Below are 22,301 nucleotides of genomic sequence, written 5' to 3' on the forward strand. Positions count from 1 at the left end.
TGTAGACTTGTTTTAATTTTCTTCAGTTTCAACTTCAACTTGCATATGAGAAATGGACTTAAATTAATGGCCTGCTGTGTGGGTTGGTAACATCGGGACTATGCCTTTTTACTTGTCAACCTGGGGCTTGTCAGCCTCAGCAGCCAGCAGCTGTCTGAGTGAAGAAACGCCTCTAGCTTCATTGGGCTGGGAGCTGGAGGCAGAGCTGAAGCCAAAGGCTGAGAGGCTTTCACCCAGCCCCTAGAACTAGACCCTGGCACTTGGAACTTGGACTTAAAGCCTCCAAATTGTAAGAGAATAAACTCCTGTTTGTTCAAGCCATTCCATTTGTGGTATACTCTTATCAGAGCAGCACTAGGTAACCAGAACACCAACTATTTCAGGAGGTAGAATATGATCAAGAACCAATGGTATTGAAGGAAGAAATCTAAGCTGCACTGAAGGAAGGGGTGAAAAATGAGGCTCCAGGAATTGAAGGAATACCCATTGAGATGTTTCAACAAATGGATGCAGCACTGGAAGTGCTTATCATTTATGCCAAAAAATTTGGAAGGCAGCTGCCCGGCCAACTGACTAGAAGAAATGGATATTTGTGCCCATCCCAAAGAAAGGTGATCTAATAGAATGTGGAAAATATCAAACAATATCATTAATATAACATGCAAATGAAATCTTGCTGAAGATAAATCAAAAACAGTGGCAGCAGGATATTGACAGGGAACTTCCAAAAAGGCAAGTTGGATTCAGAAGAAGACATGGAATGAGGGTTATCACTGCTGATGTCAGATGGATCTTGGCTGAAAGCAAAGAATACCAAAAAGACGTCTACTTGTGTTTTATTGACTATGCAAAGACATTTGACTGTGTGGGTCAAAATAAATTATAGATAATATTGTAAATAATGGATATTCCAGAATACTTAATAATTCATGAGGAACCTATGCATAGACCAAGAGGCTGTTGTTTGAAAAGAACAAGGGGATACTTCATGGCTTAAAAACAGGACGGGTGATTTATTATTATTCAATATGTATGCTGAGCAAATAATCTAAGAAGCTGGATTATATGAAGAAAAATGTGGTATTAGGTTTGGAGGAAGACTCATTAATAACCTGTGATATGCAGAACACACAACTTTGCCTGCTGAAAGTGAAGAAGACTTAAAGCACTTTTTGACAAAGATCAAAGACTACAGTCTTCAGTATGGATTACACCTCAACATAAAGAAAACAAAAATCTTCACAACTGTACCAAAAAGCAACATTATGATAAACAGAGCAAAGACTGAAGTTGTCAGGGATTCATTTTACTTAGATCCACAGTCAACACTCATGGAATCAGCATTTAGGAAATCAGATGTTGTGGTGGTTCAGTTTGTGTGTGAACTTGGTGGGCCTGGCTGAATAGCTGGGCAGCTGGATGTAGTACTGGTAATCAACTCCATGGTAGAATCTACTGTGAGCAGCTGAATAGCTGCCTTAGGGAATGTGGTCTGCTTCCTGTATATAAGCAGAAGCCTCAGGGAATGGTCTGTAGCCTATGGCAGGCTTGGACCCTGCATGTAGCCGTGTCATTCAGCAGCCTGCCATGCTCTGCCGACCCTGGGATTTACAATGGACTTAAATTAATGGCCTGCTGTGTGGTTTGGTAACATCAGGACTGTGCTTTTTACTTGTCAACCTGGGGCTTGTCAGCCTCAGCAGCCAGCAGCTGTCTGAGTGAAGAAACGCCTCTAGCTTCAGTGGGCCAGGAGCTGGAGGCAGAGCTGAAGCCCAAGGCTGAGGGCTTTCACTCAGCCCCTAGACCCTGGCACTTGGAACTTGGACGTAAAGCCTCCAAATTGTAAGATAATAAACTCCTGTTTGCTCAGCCATCCCATTTGTGGTATATTTCTTGTCAGAGCAGCACTAGGTAACCAGAACAGATGTCATATTGCATTGGTCAAATCTGCTGCAAAAGACCTCTATAATGTATTAAGAAGCAAAGATGTCACTTTGAAGACCAAGGTACACCTGACCCAAGCCATGGTATTTTCAGTTGCCTCATATGCATGTGAAAGCGACAATGAATAAGGAAGACTGAAGAAGAGTTGATGCCTTGATGCCTTAGAACTATGGTGTTGGCAAAGAATACTGAAAATACCATGGACTGCCTGGAAAAAGTACAATTGGAATGCTCCATGGAAGTGAGAATGGCCAGACTTCATGTCACTCACTTTGGTCATGTTTTCAGAAGGGGCCATTCACCGAAGAAGGATGTCATGCTTGGTAAAGTAGAGGGTCAGCATAGAAGGGAAGACCTCGACAAGATGGATTGACACAGTGGCTGCAGTGATGGGCTTAAGTACAGCAAAGATTGTGAGGGTGGAGCAGGACCAGACAGGGTTTTGTTCTGTTGTACATAGGGTTGCTATGAGTTGGATCTGACTCAACAGAATCTAACAACAATAACGTTGAGTATCTTTCTCTAAGTTTTCTTTTTTCCACCCCCAGGAACTGCCTGTTGGTGTTGTTTGCTAATTTTTCTATTTTATTGTTAATAGTGCAGCTGCTAAGAGTCAGATCCAACTTGTACCGACCCCTCCTTGGGTTTCTGAGGCAGTATCACTATAGAAGTAGATTGCCCAACTTTCCTTCTGAAGAGTGGCTAGTGGGCTTGAACCACCAGCCTTCTGGTTAGCAGTCAAATGGCTTTGGCACTACACCACCAGAGCTCCTTAACTGAAAGATAGGCGGTTGGAACCCATGAGTTGCTCTGAGGGAAAAAGATGAGGCAGTCTGCTTCAGTATAGATTATAGCCTTGGAAACCCTATCAGGTAGTTCAGTTCTACTTTGTCCTATAGGGTGGCTGTTAGTCAGAATCACTCAAAGGCAGCAGGTTTGGTTTTTTTCTTTGTATGTTAAGGCAGAGTTCCTCCACTCAGCACTATTAATATTTTGTGCTAGATTTTTTTTTTTTTTTTTGGTCATAAAGAACAGTCCTGTGCCTTGTAAGATTTTTAGAAGCATCTCTGGCCTCTATCCATTAAATACCACTAGCACTTCCCCCATCGTGACAACAAAAGATGTCTCCTGACATTGCCAAAAGTCCCTAGGGGGGAAAATGTCCCTGGTTGAGAACCACTGTGTTAAGTAGGTTAATCCTCTGTTCCAATTATATGCTTCTGCCTCTTGGATATATGGTCCCACCTCCCTTCCCTGTGGCAGTGTCCCTTTTCAACATCCCTTACAGATGGTCATCAACTTAAAACTAATTTTCTAGGCAGCCTTCTCAATGATGAATAGCTATAACTGTCCCAAAGCTCATATAATAAGCAGGAAGTCTAAATCCCTTTAAGTTCAAACAACAGTTTTAGTTAAACCCTCTAGAACTGCGCTGTCCAATACAGTAACCAGTAGTGACATATGGCTATTTAAATGTAAGTTAATTAAATAAAATAAAAAATTTTTCAGTCCCACTAGCCACATTTCCAGTATGCAATAGCCATGTATGTGTAATGGGCACCATATTGGACAATGCAGATATAGAATATTCCCATCATCACAGAAATGGACAGAACTGCTCTGGAACCTTGCCACTCAACATGTGGTCCACAGACCAGTAGCACTGGCATCATCTAGGAGCTTGTTAGACATACAGTATTTCGGGCCCCACCCTAGACCTACTAAATCACGATCTTCATTTAACAAGATGCTCAGGTGACTTGTGTGCATACTCAAGTTTGAGAAGTGATGCACTGAACAACTCAAACATATAAGGTCAGTTATCAGGGGTTCTCTCGTTCTGCAAGTCCACAGTTCTCCAAAATAAATACCCTCTGCCTTACATCACAAGATCTAGTCTCTGAATCCTCAGTGACCCAACACATCACTGCCCTCTATCATCTTCCAGTTTACCTTGCACTTCCTAGAAAGGAAGTATTCCAGAAGAGGCTGGAAAATGAGACCTTCTTTGAGTTAGATGCCATGCTCCTTTCAACATAACCTCAGTGTGTATTAGTTTTGTCCCTAATTAATAATTTTCCATTACCAAAATCACACTAATGACATGTAATAAAGTTGTGATCAGTGGGTTCCTTCAGTCTTCTTTAAGGAACTGCAGTCAAGTCACATGTACCATAGATTTTTCAGGCGATTGTTTGAATCTAGATTCAGAAATGTACTATTATCTATATTAAATCTCACTTTGTTGGCCTTTGTCTTTTTGTTTCATCTACAAAGTTCTTAATGTATCCTGATTCCTTCATGCCAGCTTTGTTGGAAAACTTGATAAGCATACTATATCTTTCTCCAAAAAAACAACCAAAAAAACACCAAAACCTCAAAAGTATTAAACTAGTAAACAAAAAAATAAGTCTAAGATAGAGGACTAGACTTCAGTGGAGTCTACTTCCTCCTACTTGACATGAATCTATTTAGACACTTGGTTCTAGTTACTGACCCAATTATTAATCCATTTAACTATACTGATACTTGAAATAACTCCCTAACACTAAAATGTATTGCTGCAGAAATAAAAAATACTTTTTCTAGCAAAAAACTAGGATATGAGGTTTATATTGTCTCAAAGACTGAATAACAACTATTTTCTCCCACCTCCTCTCTCACTACCAATACTTTGAGACAAAAGCATGATATGCTGTCATTTATATCCAGTCTTCAAAGTTGGTCAACTAAAATGACTGCCTTTTCATTGAGATACATACAATTGTCTGCAATGAAAAAAGGAAAGAGAGAAAATGGTGTTTTAAGTAACTGTACAAACACTTATCCCTGGGAGACAAAAAGAATTAAGCTCTAGGCTACTAACTGAAAAGTTGGCGGTTTGATCTCACACAGAGGTGCCTCAGAAGAAAAGTCTGTTGCTCTGCTTTCAAAAGGTCACAGCCATTGAAAACCCTATGGAGTACAGTCTACTTTGCAATACATGGGGTTTCCATGAGTCAGAATCGACTCGAGGGCAACTAGTTTTTTTTTTTTTTTTGTTAACCAACACTTAACCTGTGTCTGTAATGGGATCAATTCTCCTATTCACAAAGAAGAATCTCTCATTACCTACAGTCAAACATTCAGAATGTCTTTAAGTCTTACAGTGTTCTCTTCATTATTTTTACAAATATATTCCATGTAAATGAATATATGATCCCAAGTGAAAAAAGGTATTAAACATGACAGCATCTATAAGAGTCCTCTTATTTGTAAGTCAGTTAAAATTACTTTTATTCTTCCACTAAATTAACTCTACAGATGTGAAGTTTTTACATTTTTTTATCCTTTTCTCATTTTGCTTTATCTTTTTCTATCTTGCCCCTAGAAATTTCCTATTTGTATTGCCCTTATCATGTACATTAATTGAACATATGTAGTAAGAAAACAATATACGAAATACAAAGAACATAACCTGGGTGATTCAGATATATGCAAGATAAGATCTCCTCCTTCGGGGGCTAATAATCCAGTAGAGAAGAGAAGATTCACATAGGAAATATGGCACAAAGCAATATACACAGCATGCTATATAAGCAATATAGTCAACATGAGATAAAAAATTCAGAAGCAGCAGCACTCAATTTCTGGCTGAGAAAATTAGAAGAGGGGAACAAACAACTTCTCTGAGAAGTAGCATTTGTGCTGCTTTGAAGGACAGACAAGATTTCAATATGTGAATGGGGTAAAGATTTGGAGACTAGTCCTGCACACCATGCAAAGGTGTAGAGAAATGGAGGTGCAAACACAGATGGATTGTCTGCTTTGGCAAGACTAAAGGATACATGTTGGCAAATAAGGCAAAAAAAGGCAGCTGAGGGCCAGAGCTGAGGGCCTGGAGACTGAGACCAGCCAAGTGGTCAACCACATGCATGTGACAGAGTCCCAGTAAAGACTCTGGACACTAAGGCTAAGTTTAGCTTCCCTGGTTGGCAGTACCCATGTATATGGTCATACACTGATACTGGGAAAGTAATGCTGTCCATGATTCCACATGGAAAGGACAACTGGTAGCTCTGTGCTTAGAACCTTCCTGGACTCTGCCCTATGTACCTCTTCCCTTGGCTGATTTTAATATCTTTTAGGTGTAATAAACCATAACCATAAGTATAGCAGCTTTCAATAAGTTCTGTGAATTCTTCTAGTAAATCACTGAGCCTAAGGGTGGTCTTGGGACCCCTGAACTTGCACATGGTGTCAGAAGTGAGGGTAGTCTTGTTAACTGTTCCCTAGCTTCACAAATGGTATCAAAATTGAGGGCAGTCTTATGGACTTTGGTACCTCTAACCTTGCAGAAAAAAATCAAACTAAATCCACAATAAATGTATTTTTTAAAAAGTATATATATATATAAAAAAAAAGTCATTATCAAATGACCTCTTAATTTCCCTGCACAAATCAAGGGGGCAATTAAGTTAAAGTCAAGTCATGGAGATGAGTGGAGTCATAAAAAGACAACAGTAAACATGGTTTTAAAAACCTAGAGAGACAGAAATTCAGAGAAACACTAAGTTCAAAGTCAATGAGAATTTCGCTTTTCCTATATCATCTTCCCAGTGGGTTCTTGGGCTCAATAAATGTGATTTCTGCTTGGAAAATTTCCTGGAGGCCATCTGGAAAATTAAGACAGACAGGATAAGTGTCTTTTTATTATTCTGAGCTACATAAAACAATTTGTCTCAGGAGTCGATAAAGACTATTCCAGAAGAATCCAGACCACTAATCTTGCTACCCCCAACCACTTTCATCCACCCCAAAATTTAATAGACTATTAGCATTCCTGCTGTGAACACCGCCCTTTTCCCACATTGTATTTAAAGCTTAGAAGGTCAAAAAACATTAGAATTCTGCAGATGGATTCATAGAAGGAAGCCTCTAGACTTCATCAGCACAGAAGTATTTTGTGTCCAATTCCATATCCTTCTCACATCCTCTGAAACACCCAGCCTGACATTTTCAAGAGAATGTTCTTAAGTCTGGCCTCAGACCAATCGTTTCAGAACAGCCTAGACTGTTTCTTTAAAATGTTGATTTCAGGGGGCCTCACTGGACCTTCTGAATCAGCATTTCTGGGGTCAGGGTTCAGAAAGGTATCCTTTGAACAGGGCTAAGTGATTCTAGCACAAATCAGCAATAGAGAGCAGCACTTTTCACACTGCATTGTACATACAAATCACGTGGGGATCATGTTAAAAGGCAGGTTCAGATTCTAAAGGATGGAGAACAGGCAGAGAGTTTGCATTTCTAACAAGTTGCCAGGTGAGGTTCAGAGCAATAGTTCCCACTCTGGCTGCACAGCAGAATAACATGAAGAACTTGTAGAAATCTTGATGCCCAGGCTATGCTCTAACAATCAAATCAGAATCTTTGCTGACGGGGCTCAAGCACCCAAGCCTCAGTTTTCCTCTCTGTAAAAGGAAAACAATATCTTCATCTCACAGACTCCACTCACCTCACCCATTCTCTCAAACTCCCTACACTCTAGCCACACTACTCTTCATATCTTCCAACTTTGGAACCTTTGCACAAGCTATTGCTCCACCACCAACCACAGCCTCGCCCTTGGCCTTGTTATGTCCTACACATTGTCTTCACATTTCAGCTCAAGTGTAACCTCCTCAGGAAAGCTTTCCTGATCAGCCCATAGTGCAAACCCAAATGAGGTCCCTGCATCTGTACTGTCCATAGCACCGTGAATATCCTTCAGAGCATCACATATTTTGTAGGATGTATTGGGGGTGGGAAGGTGGAAGGGGTGGATAATGCCCACCCCCAACCCCTAACTAGTCTGTACGCTTCATGAGGATGAGTACATTGCCTCCTGGGTTCACCACTGTAACCTCAACACCTCACCCAGCACTTCATAATAAGAAATGGTAATATGAGAACTGGGAGATCTGGTAGCATAGTACCTAAGGCACTTGACTGCTAACCAGAAGGCTGGTGGTTCAAACCTACCAGCCACTCCTTGGGAGGAAGATGGGGTAATCTACTTCCGTAGTGATACTGCCTCAGAAACCCAAGGAGGGGTTGCTATGAGTGGGGGCCAACTTGACGGCACATAACAACAACAACAATATGAGAACTGGAGTTCCTGGGTGGTACAAATAGTTAAGCAGTTCACTACTATCCAAAAGGTTGGTGGTTCGAATCCACACAGAGTTGCCTCAGAAAACAGGCTTGTGATCTACTTAAAATCAGCCATAAAAAACCTTTCAGAGCACAGTTCTACTCTGCAACACAGTAGGTTGCCATGAGCTGGAATCAACTCAAAACCAAAACCAAACCCACTGTTACTGAATCAATTCCAACGCATAGCGACCCATAGGACAGGGTACGACTGCCCCATATAGTACACAAGACTTTAAATCTTTACCAAAGCAGAATGCCTCATCTTTCTACCACAGAGCAGCTGATGGGTTCAAACTATTGACTTTTTGGTTAGCTGCTCAAAGCTTTAACCACAGCACCACCAGCGCTCCTTGAAATCAACTCAAGGCACCTGGTTAATATGTGAGCTGCCTTGCTCTCTGCCAGACACTGCACTCACCACTTCACAAGGTCTGACTAATGTAACCCTTACACAATTTTATGAGGTAAGAACTATTATTATGCCCATTTTACAGATGAGAAAGTGAAGCTAAGTTGCTTGCCCAAGGGTGCATAGTTGAAGGTCACTAGTGGAGAAAGGAGGATTTGAACTCAAATAGTCAGGGTTAAGAAAGAGAAATAGGTACAAAGAGGAATTACAGAGGTTCCCTGGGGATTTACCTCTCGCCCAAATACAAACATTCACACTTTCAGATGGTCACAATGCTGTGGAACCACAGCCTCATGGCTTAAACATATTAAACAGTTTCTGCTCTAATGGGAACACTCTAGAAATATATGAGTAATGGAGTGATTAAGGCATTCATTCAGCTGCTAACCTAAAGGTCAGCAGTTCGAGCCCACCAGCCACTCTGCAGGAGAAAGAAGAGGCATTCTGCTTCCATAAAGATTTACAGCCTTGGAAACCCGATGGGGCAGTTCTACTTTGTCCTATGGGGTCATTATGAGTTGGAATTGACTCAGTGTCTGTGGGTTTTTTGGTTTTATTATCAAACAGATACCAAAGGAGTAAGCAGGCATAGAAGCTGTGGTAAGTACACTAAAGGAACTGAGGAATGGTAAAGAAGAGGCTCCTCCAGACAGTGGCAGGAAGGAAGACATCTTTGAGTAGGTGACATCTGGTTGAAATGTGAGAGGACAGGAAGCCAGTTACCCCACCAAAGGAGTAAGCAGAGGCAGTGCATGCAAAGGCCTAAGGGCAGCTCTGCTGCAGCTGGAGAAACAGAGGACACGTCAGTGCAGTGCCACTGAAGGGGGGGGGGTTAGTATAAGATAAAGAGGAAAGCTGGGCAGGCGCCAAATCACATCAGAAGGTTATCACCAATCCAGTTGCCAAAATACCTAACAATGGGTCCACATACTCTTCGCAGAGTTCCTGGACTCATACTTGCCATGAGTCTAGGCTCTGGGTGATGATGCTCTGACACATGGGGTCCCATGCTCATGGTCCAGGGATTGGCACATGACCCCAGAACATCCCATCCTTAGGCTGCCCACCAACCTATGACAAGACTTTCATAAACATTCAGCTTACAAAGGGATGGTATTATTTTAATGAGATGATTATATTCTCTCAGGAATATGGAAAGAATAAGCCAACTGGAGTTAGGGATTAAAGTGGACAGATAGAGGTGTAACCAGGGGCTAACATAGGTTAATAACAGAACTCTTGAGCAAAAAGATTTAAAACTCCCACCATCCCAAGGGAGCATATGGGGGAGGGGGGTGCAGAGCTTCCAGACTAAGACAGACTAGGAAGAAAGGCCTGGTGATCTACTTCCAAAAATCACCATATTAAAACCCTGTGATCACACCAGATTCCATTGTGTATGGGTTCACCACGAACTGGGGGCTGACTCAACAGAAGCTAACAATCATTCCAGGCTATGCATCCTCGATTCCCTGAGGCCCATCTACACCTTTGTTCTTACCATCACATTTGTAGAAGATTGCAATCCTCTTAATACCATTTGAATAATAACAACATCTATTGAACACTTACTCCATGCTCTGTGCTAAGAGCTATCCATGTTCCCATGTAATCTTCACTAGAGAATGTTGAGGCAAGAATCACTATTACCATTTTTCAGCTGAAGAAGCAACTCCAAGAAGTTGGGTTATATACCCAAAGTCATAAACCTGTACTGGATAAACCTAGGACCCCAAAAGCCTGTGTTATTGACTTTATTGCTTAACCATGAATGTTCTTAAAACATACCATTATTACTGGAGTTGGCCTAAGTTAGGCCCTGCTCCTTACAACCTGAAACAGAACCCTTTTCAGTGTCTGGATATTAGATTTCTCTTTATGACTATTAATTAGTGCCTGTATTTATAGAAATGACTTTTTAAAAACGGCATGCAAAGCAGTCCTCTGAAATGTCCAATTTCAAGATAAACATATAGTACAAACTGACTTTCATTTATGCCCATGTGACATAGAATATAAATTTAGTAGATGAACTTTGGTGAAAGACTTAAAGTAATAAAGCATGTACTTAGTAAATATACCATGCAATATGGTACATTAATATAAAACCATAAAAATAAATTAACAAACTTACTCTCTAGATGGCTTTTCCCATGGCACTTTATTCATGCAATGATAATGGCTAACATTTACTAAGCACATACTATGCACCAGAGTCCCTGTGTTGTACAAAAGGTTAGTTAACATGCTCAGCTGCTAACCAAAAAGCTGGAGGTTCAAGTCCACCCAGAGGTGCCTCAGAAGAAAGGCCTGGCAATCTGTTTCCAAAAAATCAGCCATTGAAAACCCTGTAGAGCACGGTTTTACTCTGACACACGTGGGGTCGCCAGGAATTGAAGTCAACTCAACAGTAACTGGCTTAGTATGCTCCAGGCATCATGCCAAACACTCTGACTATCTTGTCTCGTTTAAACTTCACAATGAGGAAACAGTAAAATAAACCCAGTTTACAGACGTGGAAACAAAAGCTCTGAGAGACCCAAAAGCTTGTTAAAGAAGTAGAGTCAAGTTTTGGGCTCTGTTTTGTTTTTAGAAGCAAGTTTTAAACGCAGATAGGTCTGCGTCTCTAGGCTTTTTCTTAACTACTCCACACTTCTCAAGTAGATCAATAGTCACACTTTGATGTGATGGTTTACTAGAAGGTCTGTCCTCTACTAGGTTCTCACCTTCAAAGAGTTTATAGCCTTACCTGTTCACCTCTGTCTCCTCCTTGACCACCACAGAGTAGGAATATAATACTAATACAAATCAATTAACTGGTCTATTTCTAACACAAGGCCTAAGCCAATAACCATCCCTGCTGAGTCTAGGCTACTGGGTTAACTATACAAGGCAATAAATTGTCACAGAATCAATCAAGATCAGAAAGTTAAATTTCATTTTAGTATTAAAACTTGAACTACCGTCAATCCCCAAACAGGAGAATGCTGACTTCTTCAACTACTTAACAGATTGATATGTGCAACTCTGTGCCACTCAGAGGAAAGAGAAAAAAAACTGAGCATCTCCAAAAATCTCTCATAAAAATTATCTGTAAATAACAAGAAAGATGTCGAAATATTAACGCCTCCTCCACAAGCACATCCAAATGCTCCCTCGCCACCTTCCATCTGCTTGCCCGCCTCTTCCAACGTGAGCCAGCCCTCTGTTTTCGGCTTATCTTGATGCCTAAAAGGATTGAGCCAAAAATTGTTTCAGCACACTAGAAAGTATATAGCCTCATATTTCAGACATATATGGTGGGAAAATAGCATACTTGTGGGCTGTTTTCTTGATCTATTTTAAATACATCCTTCACAAAATTCATTTCTCTATTAAAATAAAAGGAACAGACTTAACTTCAGATGGAAGTAACAATTGCCTCCTCCCCTTGCCAGCCCCGGCTCTCCTCCTCAGCCTGGTGGACTCAGCATGTGATCGATCAGCAGACACGGACATCTTGAAGTCTGGGCAGGAGGACCTACTTTGTTCAAGCTCCTGGTTTTATATCTAATGCTCCCGCATCTAATCAAAACTTCCCTGCATGGAGGGATACTGAGCCTGTTCCCAGTGATTAATAAAGCAATATTCTTTCCCTTTTGACTGTTGATCTTTAGGTATAGAGCCTCTGGGTCAGAGCCTGGGGAGAGGAGGGCAGAGCAGTAACATTCAGAACAAAAACTCCACCCAAATTCCTTAAGAATTCATATAACTTCATGATAGAAAATATGTACAACACCTTTGTGTGTTTAAAAAATAGTGCTCGCTAAAAATGTGTCCTCTGATGTATTTGAACTTCCTAATAGTACTCTGAATGACACTGTAGACCGGAAGAATACCAAGAAAATGAAACACCTGGGAAAATTAAAGCCATTTCTCCCCCAAACCAAATAACCATTGATTTGTTGTCATGATTATACTGCTCTAATTATTACACTGGGTCTGCCACCTCCTATACACGCACAGGTGTGCACACACACATACATGCATTCATACATACCACACCTCATGCTTTTCACTAGGAAAAATCTGTTGCAAAAGACCTCTATAAAGTGTTAAATAATTAATAAGCATATCATCAGACTAAGGTGCACCTGACACAAGCCATGGTGTTTTCAATCACCTAATGTGCATGCAGAAGCTGGACAATGAATAAGGAAGACTGAAGAAGAATTGATGCCTCTGAATTGTGGTACTGGCAAAGAATATACCGCGGACTGCTGGAAGAATGAACAAATCTGTCTTGGAAGAACTAAAACCAGAATGCTACTTAGAAGCAAAGGATGGTGAGCCTTCGGTTCACGTACTTTGAACATGGTATCAGGAAGGAGCAGTCCTTGTAGAAGGACATCATGCTTGGTAAAGAAGAGGGGCGAGCAAAAAAGAGAAAGACCCTCAACAAGATAGACTGACACAGCGGCTGAACAACGGACTCAAGCATAGCAACAGTTGTGAGGATGGTGCAGGACCAGGCACTGTTTCGTACTGCTGTGCACGAGGTTGCTATGAGTCAAGAGCTGACCTGACGGCACCTTACAACAACAGCAACACCCCATTATAAAATCCAGCCCGGCTGCTGGGATGAAGCTAAATACTGTTGGAATTAAGTGTCCTCAGGAAACGCAGGGCTGGGTTGCTTCATCACAATTCTCTGTGTCTGTACTTTTCTGAGGAAGTTCAAGAACTATAAGCAGCTGTAGAAATCTAAGTCATCAGAAAAGCAAACAAAGGCAGCTCCTCTTCTGCAAAGCAAATTCCCTAGAAGGGCCTCTGCATCTGTCTTCTTTGCATAAGAGGCGGTATCTTAATCTACAGTGAACTTTGAATAGTCCCTTTTCTTTCTTTCTCTTCATTTGGGAGACCTAACCCCTTTCACTCCAGGACAGGTCCCAGACTTCCACCATCATGTCTTACCATGTCAACTGTCTATGACTTTTGAGAATTTACAAATATCCCTACCATAAAACAGAAAAAAGGTTTCCATCAGTCAATTCTAACTCATGGCAACCTCATAAGTGTCACAATAGAACTTTGCTCCATTGTGGCTTATTCTTTGGAAACAGATTGCCCAACCTTTCTTCTGAGGCACTCCTGGGTGGATTCAACCTGCCAATCTTTTGGTCAGTAGCTGAATGTTACCTGTTTGCGCCACCTAAGGACGTGATGTCCAATACCCCCTACTTATTTCTACTTCACCTTAATTGCAAAGAGAGGTCCTTTTTCAGCTTGTGAGAGGCCACCAAAGGTGCAGCTATTAGCCCCTCCCCATCAAGAACAAAGAAGAATGAAGAAAAAATCAAAAACACAGGAAACAATTAGTCCAAAGGAGTAATGGAGCATGTGAACCCCAGCATCTATATCTCTGAGACCAGAGGAACTAGATGGTACCTGGCTACCAATGCTAACCACTCTGAAAGGGATCACAATAAGAGATTCCAGACAGAGTGGGGGAAAATGTGGAATAAATCTGAAAATCATTAAGAAAAGACCAGGTTTTTTAATCTGATGTGATCTGATATAGACTGGTGGAACCCCTGAGACTATGGCCTTTAGATACACTTCAAGCCAGGAACTGAACTTAACCCCTATGGCTCAATAGGCAGCCAGATGATAGATAAGCCTCTAAAGTGAACAGTGATACCAGGAGGGTACCACACTCAGTAGAACAATCAAGCACATGAGATCAAGAGGATAGCATTTGCCCAGGGATAGAGCTAGGAAGGCAGAAGGGGATGAGAAGGAAGAACAAAGGCAAGGGCTAGGTGCAGGGAGGAAGTGGGAAGAATTCTGTTACAGTGTGGGGATTGCAATAAATGTCACAAAACAGAATGGATATGGATTGTTCAGTGGAAAACCAATTTGCTCTGTAAACTTTCACCTAAATCACAGGTGTTTTTGTTTTTGTTTTTAAGAAAAAAATAGTCAGTTTTCATTTTCTACCACTGCATAGTGTGTAAATATCTCTTAAACCCCTTATTGGGGAGTTATTAATAAGATCCTACCACTCTCTCAAGGAGCTCTGGTAGCACAGTGCCTAAGGCATCTGACTGCTAACCAGAAGGTTGGTGGTTCAAACCCACCAGCCACTCCGTGGAAGCAATACTGGGCAATCTACTTCTGTAAAGATTTACCACCTTAGAAACCCAATAGGGGTCACTATGAGTTGGAATTGATTTGATAGCAGTGGGTTTGGTTTTTGGTATCACTGCCTCACCCAGGTACAAACAGGGTTTTTATCAAGATTCTGCAAAATCAAAAGACACATTAACTAATATCTTGAAATTGAAAATGTGCTTTCATTTCACCTATAAACTGAGAATGTACATCTGTCAACCAAGGTGTGGACTAGAACAACCTAGAGAGTCAACATCTCCCCAAGAAAAGGAGAAACTGCTTAGTTCTAGCTCAATGAGTCCAGAGCCACCATATCTCCCAGGTATTCAGGGAAAGGTAGAAATCCAGGTTGTTACATGAAATCTCCCAATTACTCAATGTTGGTAACTAATTTCCGAGCTCACACAGACAACTTGTGGCAGAGCCAGAACTGATTCAAGCCTCTTGGCCTCAAAGAGCCAAAGACACCCTAACTCTGTAAGCCCTCATTTATTCTATTTGACAGCTGTTTACTCAACAATGCTGCATTCAGGGAGGTGATTTTGATAAGTGGATGAATGAGTAGGTGAATACACATATGCATAGATGGGTGGATGGATGGATGGGTGAGTGGATGGATGGATGGATAGATGGATGAATGGGCAGGTAGCTAGGTGAGTGGGCAGATGGACACCCATTATTTATTAAGTAACACAGAGAAAGCAGAATATACTATCCAAATTTATAAAATGGCTTTTAAAAAAACTGAGAAACAACATTAAATCCTTAATTATCATTTCCTTCCTATACTAATTTTATTTGCAATTGATACTGAATAGGGAATGGATCATGTAGTCTGAAAGCTGAAAGGAAGGCAAACACAGAAATTCTTCTTAAGCCAGGATGCCTTCCACTTAAGAAATCTGTGACTAAGGAAGCACTACAGCTTTGGAATCCACAGGTAAAACCCTTTCTTGGATTATTTAAGAACAACCTCTTTTCCTCTTTGCACTCTTGGGAGCACAGGGTATATTTCTGCAGTGTTTCTATCAGATGGTAATTAGTTTGGCTGAGAAATGCCATCAACAGCAAAAGTAAAATTAGCCTTCACTTGTAAAACTTCTCTTGGGGAAATGCTAGTGGCTCCTGTCTCCACTAAGCATAGCAATGGGCTTGCTGTGTCATCCCATAGCAAGAGAAATGCCCCATGAACAGCACCCTATTAAAACCTCCAAGACTTCCAACAGGACTGTCAACATGTCTGTCTTTGCATACTTCAACCACATCTGCCTTGACCTAGTCCCATGCTTCCATCAAATCATACTCAGGAGTCATATTACAGTAGCACTGACTTTCTTTCGCCACCAAAAAAAAAAAAAACCTCACTGCCATCGAGTCATTTCTGACTCATAGTGACCCCTCCTTGGGTTTCCCAGGCAGTATCACTATGGAAGTAGATTGCCCTTCCTTCCGAGGAGTGGCTGGTAGGTTTTAAACACCAGTCTCCTGGTTAGCAGTTAAATGCCTTAGGCACTACACCACCAGAGCTTTTGCCACCAGGACACTTAATTTCCCTGAGCTGGGGGGGGGGGGGGTTAGTAGTTTAACTACTAACATGTTATGTTTTCAGATGATTCTATGTAGTATGATGATGTAGAGGGGAAAATTAAGGCCCAAAGAGAGAAGGTGATTTGGTCAACATTACATCCTATGTAGCATCAAATCCAAATATCAAATAATTCCTAATTTGAGGTTTTCTCTTGTTACTAAGCAAAATCGTCTTCTTAGGTTAAAAGTAACTTCTACTCCACACCTACAATCTCCTTATCTCACTTTCTCTGAATACCTCCTCCCTGGGTTTGAGGAAGAGAAATCTCATCTCCTGCCTAAAGCTGATCAAAGAAAGTCATCTTCCAGACTCTGTTCCACCAATAACCTTTCTCTCTACTAGCCTATTCCCTACAAGTGGAATGGGTAGCACACATTATAGGGGACATCTTAAACTCTGCCCTTCACAGCCAATCTCCTTGAAAGAAGGGTATAAATATCAACATTACCACTTTCAACCCACTGAAACCAATGGCCACACTCACCATTTCTGTGACTCACATTCTGGTGGAAGACAAAATAAAGTCCATTTCACCAATCCCATCTCTCTTCTCGCCACTTTGATGAGTGATGTTTTGCCAACAAAACATTATCAAAAAACAAAACAAAACCTCCTGACCTTCCCATCCTAAACCTGTTTGGCTCTGTCTTCCCCAGTGACTCAAGCCCAGAACTTTTGATTCCTTTTATTTTCCCCCACTAACATGGAAGCTCTACAGAAGCAGGAATTTTTGTCTATTACTAAATCCTCAGCAGGTATCCTGTTTCATGGTGGATTTTCCATAATACTGGTTGACTTAATCCATTTCAGCTATTCACTGATCACTTTATTTGACTTTTTGGGGGGATACCAGTAGCCTCACCACTTTAGATGTCGGTAGAGACATCTAAAGATCAGTGAGGAGATTTGGACTGGGGAACTTGATTTGGGAGACCATTTCCTAAAGTGTCATTTTAACAGCTGTGGCTGGCCAGCCAGAGCTTATGCAACAGATGGATTTAGTAGACAGAGATGAGCAAAACAGGCCAATGTTAACAAAAATGAATCAATCAAACACCTCCTTTGAGTCCTCAGGATTCTGGCTGGCTGGATGAATGTGTGTGTTTATCTAGACCTGGAAGCCATGTAAGTTTTCTTTGGGCAAGTGGAGAGTTTGCCTTTCCTGAGAAATCAGACAACAGTGTTTACTGGGAAGACACTCTTTTCTTTTTTCTGTATTACTCCCTACAGTGCCTCAGAATTTTCCAATTATCATCTCAGGCTATGGGAACTATTTTAATGCAGCATACCAGAAAAATGTAATTTGAGTCTTCCTTTTTTTTTAAAAAAAAAAAAAAAGCATGAGAAAGGTCTGGCTATGGCCCAAAACTGTCCAGGGAAGCCATCTGCAAATCAACATGAACTGGCTTGGATTCAGCTATGGGAGTCAGTACCTGGGTCAAGAAAACTCTCCTAGCCATCCCTATGCAGTTCATCTGAACTTGATTTCAGGGCTAGGATATTCTAATTCCACTGACTCTGTAGAAGAAAAAGAACAACAGGAAAACAAGGAGAAACTGTACCCAGTGCTTCTGTTGACTCTGCAAGCACCTTTCCCTTTGACCAACAGCATATTGACAGAGTAGCTCTTATCAAACTTATCCTTCTGTTGTACCCTAGTAGTCCCAGAGGAATTGAGAGAGCCAGGAACACATGAAAAAGCACAGAAACAAAATACAATTCATCCCAACATGTGTCTCCACATTACATTAAGCACCATACTAACTTCTGATTCAGTCCCAACAAAGGCCTCTAAGAAATTATGACTTCTATATGCCAATTTTTCCTTCTCTTCATTAAATATAATGCTTGGACTACTAATTCTACACTACCTTCTTCCCCATCCCAACTCTCCAATGAACTATTTTCTTGTGGTCATTCCCTCTATAGAGAACTCAGAGTCTCCACCATCCACCTCTGCTCCCCCACCTTTCACCCTTTTAAATACTACTCTATCCTCAGGGACTGTTGCCAATGGTGCCTTCCCTATATAAAGTTTTCCCTCATCTCTGCCTTCTCTGAACTCCTAAAGCAGGTACAACTGTGTTACAGGATGAATTGTATCCCCACGAAGAGGTATGTTCAAGTCTTAACCCCCAGAATCTCAGAATGTGGTCTTATTTGGAAATAGGGGCATTGCAGATATAATTAATTAACATGAGGTCCTACTGGATTAAGGAGGACCCTGATCTCTTTGTGACTGGTGTCCTTGTAAGAAGAAGAGACAAAGACACACAGGGAGAATGCCATGTGAAGATGGAGCCATAGACTGGAGCAACACATCTACATGTTGAGGAACACCAAGGACTGCTGGTCATCATGAGAATATAGAAGATAGGCATGGAACAGATTCTGCCTCAGAGCCCCCAGAAGAAATCAGCATTGCTGACATCCCTGATTTCAGACTTATAGCCTTGAGAACTATGAGAAAATAAATTGTTTTAAGCCACCTACTTTGTGATATTTTGTTACAGTCGCCCTAGGAAACTAATACTAACTGCCTCCCTTATTATGGGTCTATGTGTATGGCATTTTCCCTGCTAGATTAGATTCTGTGGCAAGAGCTTATACTGACTCATTTTTGTAACCCCAGACCTTCTCCACAGACATATAAGAGACTCTATCAATCAAGATGCTTCTGACAATAAGAAACAAAACTTTGACTCAACCTAGAATGTGCAAACTGTAGGAAACCCAGAGGTGGGAGCTTCAAGTGCTCTGGCTCCATTTCTCTGTCATTTTCTTATCTCATTACTCTTCCATCTGTTGGCTTTATCTTTAGATTGGTTTCCTTTATAACAAGCTAATCTTTGAATGTTTTCTCAAGCCAACATAGTGGTGAATATTGTATATGAGCTCTCTCACTTAATTCTATTACATTTAATCCTATAAAGAAGGTATTATTATTACACTTAAGAGCTCTAGTAGCATAATACCTAAGGCATTTGACTGCTAACCAGAAGGCTGGTGGTTCAAACCCAACCAGCCACTCCATGGAAGGAAGATTGGGCGATCTACTTCTGTAGCGATATCGCCTCAGAAACCCAAGGAGGGGTCACTATGAGTTGAATCGACTTGACAGCAGTGAGTTTTTTTGTTTTATTACTACCCTTACATTACAGCTGAGAAAACATGCTCAGAGAGATAAAAACAAGTTGCCTAAAATCCCACAGAAAGAAATGGAACATAAGCAATCCATCCCCAAAACTGATATTCTTGACCACCATCAAAGACAACCAGCCAGAACCAAGAAAGCAGACCCTACTCACACCATATCACCAGTGTGCTCCCTGAAACTCTTTTAATGGACACCATGTCAGATGCAAAGATTAAACTGGAGATGTCAGGGAGACTTCCTGTAAGATGACAGAACGGCAGACAAGCTACACAGAACATGTTCAACAAAGAAAAGAGAAACCAACTGACAGAGATACAGAAGATAATCCTAAAGAAGTGGATTAGTCACCAACTAGGGGAAGAACCTGAGTGAAAACAGGAGCTAAGAATAGGCTCTGCTTGCCAAGGATGGGAGGGACATACAGGAGGCTGACAATAGGAAAGGAGACAGGTGGTGAGTGTATTAAGTGCTGCCAACTAGCAAATAGAACACAGTACCCTGCTTACATAGACAATATCCAAACAAAACAAGGAAAATGAAAATCTTGGGCAAATCACTCCAAGATACAATCACCAATTAAATATAAACACAAAATTGTCACAATGTTTCAGAGGCAACAGAGCACCACAATCCACACAAAGAAGCAAGATAAAGCAAGAGAAACAAGGGACCAGGATACAGAACCAGAACACATCCCTGAGGGAGAAGCAGCATTAGAACTTCCTAATGAGAAATTCAAAAGAATTATATATAGGTACCTTCAACCAATTGGGAGACAGATCAAGGAAAACACTGACAAAATTGAGGAAAACATAGAGAAAACCTAGAACAATTTTGAAAGACAATACAAGAACAGAATGACAAAATAAATGGAAAATTAGAAATGATACAAAATCTACAGATAGAAATACATAAGATTAATACTAAGTTTTCAGAAACAGATAATACATTGAATGGGCAAGGAGTAGATTCAACTCAATGGAAGACAGAATTAGTGAGATTGAAGACAAATACCTGAATACTTCTTTGAAAAGGAGTCAATTAGAAAAAATATCAAAACAAAAGAAAGTCTAAGGTTCATGTGAAATACCATCAAAAGGAATAACCTATGTGTCATTGGAATTCCAGAACAAGAAGAACAAATAAAACCACAGAGAAAATTGTCAAAGATCTGTTAGCAGAGAATTTCCCTGGTATGATAAAAGATGAGAATATATCCATGCAAGAAGTCCAACAAACCCCAAACAGGACAGACCACAAAAGAAAATCACCAAGACATATGATCACCAAACTCACCAAAACCAAAGACAAAGAAAGAATCCTGAAAGCAGCACAGAAAAAACAAAAACTTACCTACAAAGGGCAACCAATAAGACTAAGCTTGGATTTCTTCGCAGAAACCATGCAGGCAAGAGGACAATGGGATGGTATATAAAACCCTGAAAGAAAAAATTTTCCAACCAAGAATTATATACCCAGCAAAACTGTCCCTCAGATATGATGGTGAAATTAAGACATTTCCAGATAAGCAGAAACCAAAAGAATTTGTTAAAACCAGACCAACCTTACAAGAGAGGCTGAAGGGAGTCCTTTGGACAGAGAACCAGCAACAGCAAACAACAACCTACCATTAACACACATGATGATATAACTCAGAAACCAACTCAATTGTAGAAGTATCCAAAGTAAATAAACCCACAAGATTGTAAACAGGGAACCAGAGATATCAATTGACAAGTGAGGACAACTACAAAACAAAAAGAGGGAAAATATTGTGTAGTTACAGAACTTCTAAATAGTAGGGAAGTCAAGACAACTGCAAGATAGAAGGGACTATTCTAAACTTGGGAAGAAAACTATAAAGCACAGGGTAACCTCAAAGAAAAATGACAAACCTTCACATCACAAGAAAAAAGAGGACAAGCACAAATATTTAACAAATACTAAAACAATAGCAACCAAGGAAGTGATAACACGATTCATAAACAAAACAAGCTCAGCCTAGAAAATTACAAGGAACAAAGAAATCAGCAACACCACACACACACAAAAAAAAAACATAATAAAATGACAGCAACAAATTCATACTTGTTGATAATTACACTCAATGTCAATGGATTAAACACACCACTCAAGAGATGGAGAGTAGCAGAAAGGATAAGAAAAGATAACTCATCAATATGCTGTCTACAAGAGACATACCTTAGAGGCAAAGACAAAAATAGACTAAAAATCAAAAGTTGGAAAAAGATCTATCAAGCAAATGGCAATCATAAAAGAGCAAGAGTGGTAATATTAATTTCTGATCAAATTGACTTTAAGACAAAAATCACCATAAGGGATAAGGAAGGAAATTATATAATGATTAAAGGATTGGTTGAACAAGAGGACAATAATAAATATTTATGCATCCAGTCAAAGAGCCAAAAAATATATAAACCAGACTCTAAAAGAATTGAAAAGACAGATGACTCCACAGTCATAGTAGGACACTTTAATACAACACTTTCAATCACATATAGAATAACTAGAAAGAAACTCGACAAAGACACAGAAGAACTGAACAATAAAATCCACCAACTTGACCTTATAAACATCTATAAAGGTCTTCACCCAACAACAGCACAATATACATTCTTTTCCAGTACACATGGAACATTCTCCAGGTAAGACCATATGTTAGGCCACAAAGCAAGTGTCAATAATTTAAAAACACTGAAATACTGCAAAGCATCTTCTCAGACACAATGCTGTAAAATTAGAAATCAATAGGAAGATGAACAGAAAAAGAGAAAACACATGGAAATTGAATAATACCCTCCTTGAAAATGACTGGGTAAGAGAAGAAATAAAAATTGAAATTCAAAAATTCCTTG

The 22,301-nt window shown here is 40.4% G+C and overlaps 1 protein-coding gene across 1 annotated transcript in view; it reads right to left on the reverse strand.

The window, feature by feature from the left end:
* ERC2 (ELKS/RAB6-interacting/CAST family member 2) overlaps positions 1-22,301 on the reverse strand; it is a 1,380,507-nt gene that overhangs the window by 1,335,063 nt on the left and 23,143 nt on the right. The window lies entirely within an intron of this gene.

The sequence above is a fragment of the Orycteropus afer genome, unplaced genomic scaffold (assembly GCF_000298275.1).
Source record: "Orycteropus afer afer isolate SDZICR_OR568_19922 unplaced genomic scaffold, OryAfe1.0 scaffold00041, whole genome shotgun sequence".
Lineage (NCBI taxonomy): Eukaryota > Metazoa > Chordata > Mammalia > Tubulidentata > Orycteropodidae > Orycteropus > Orycteropus afer.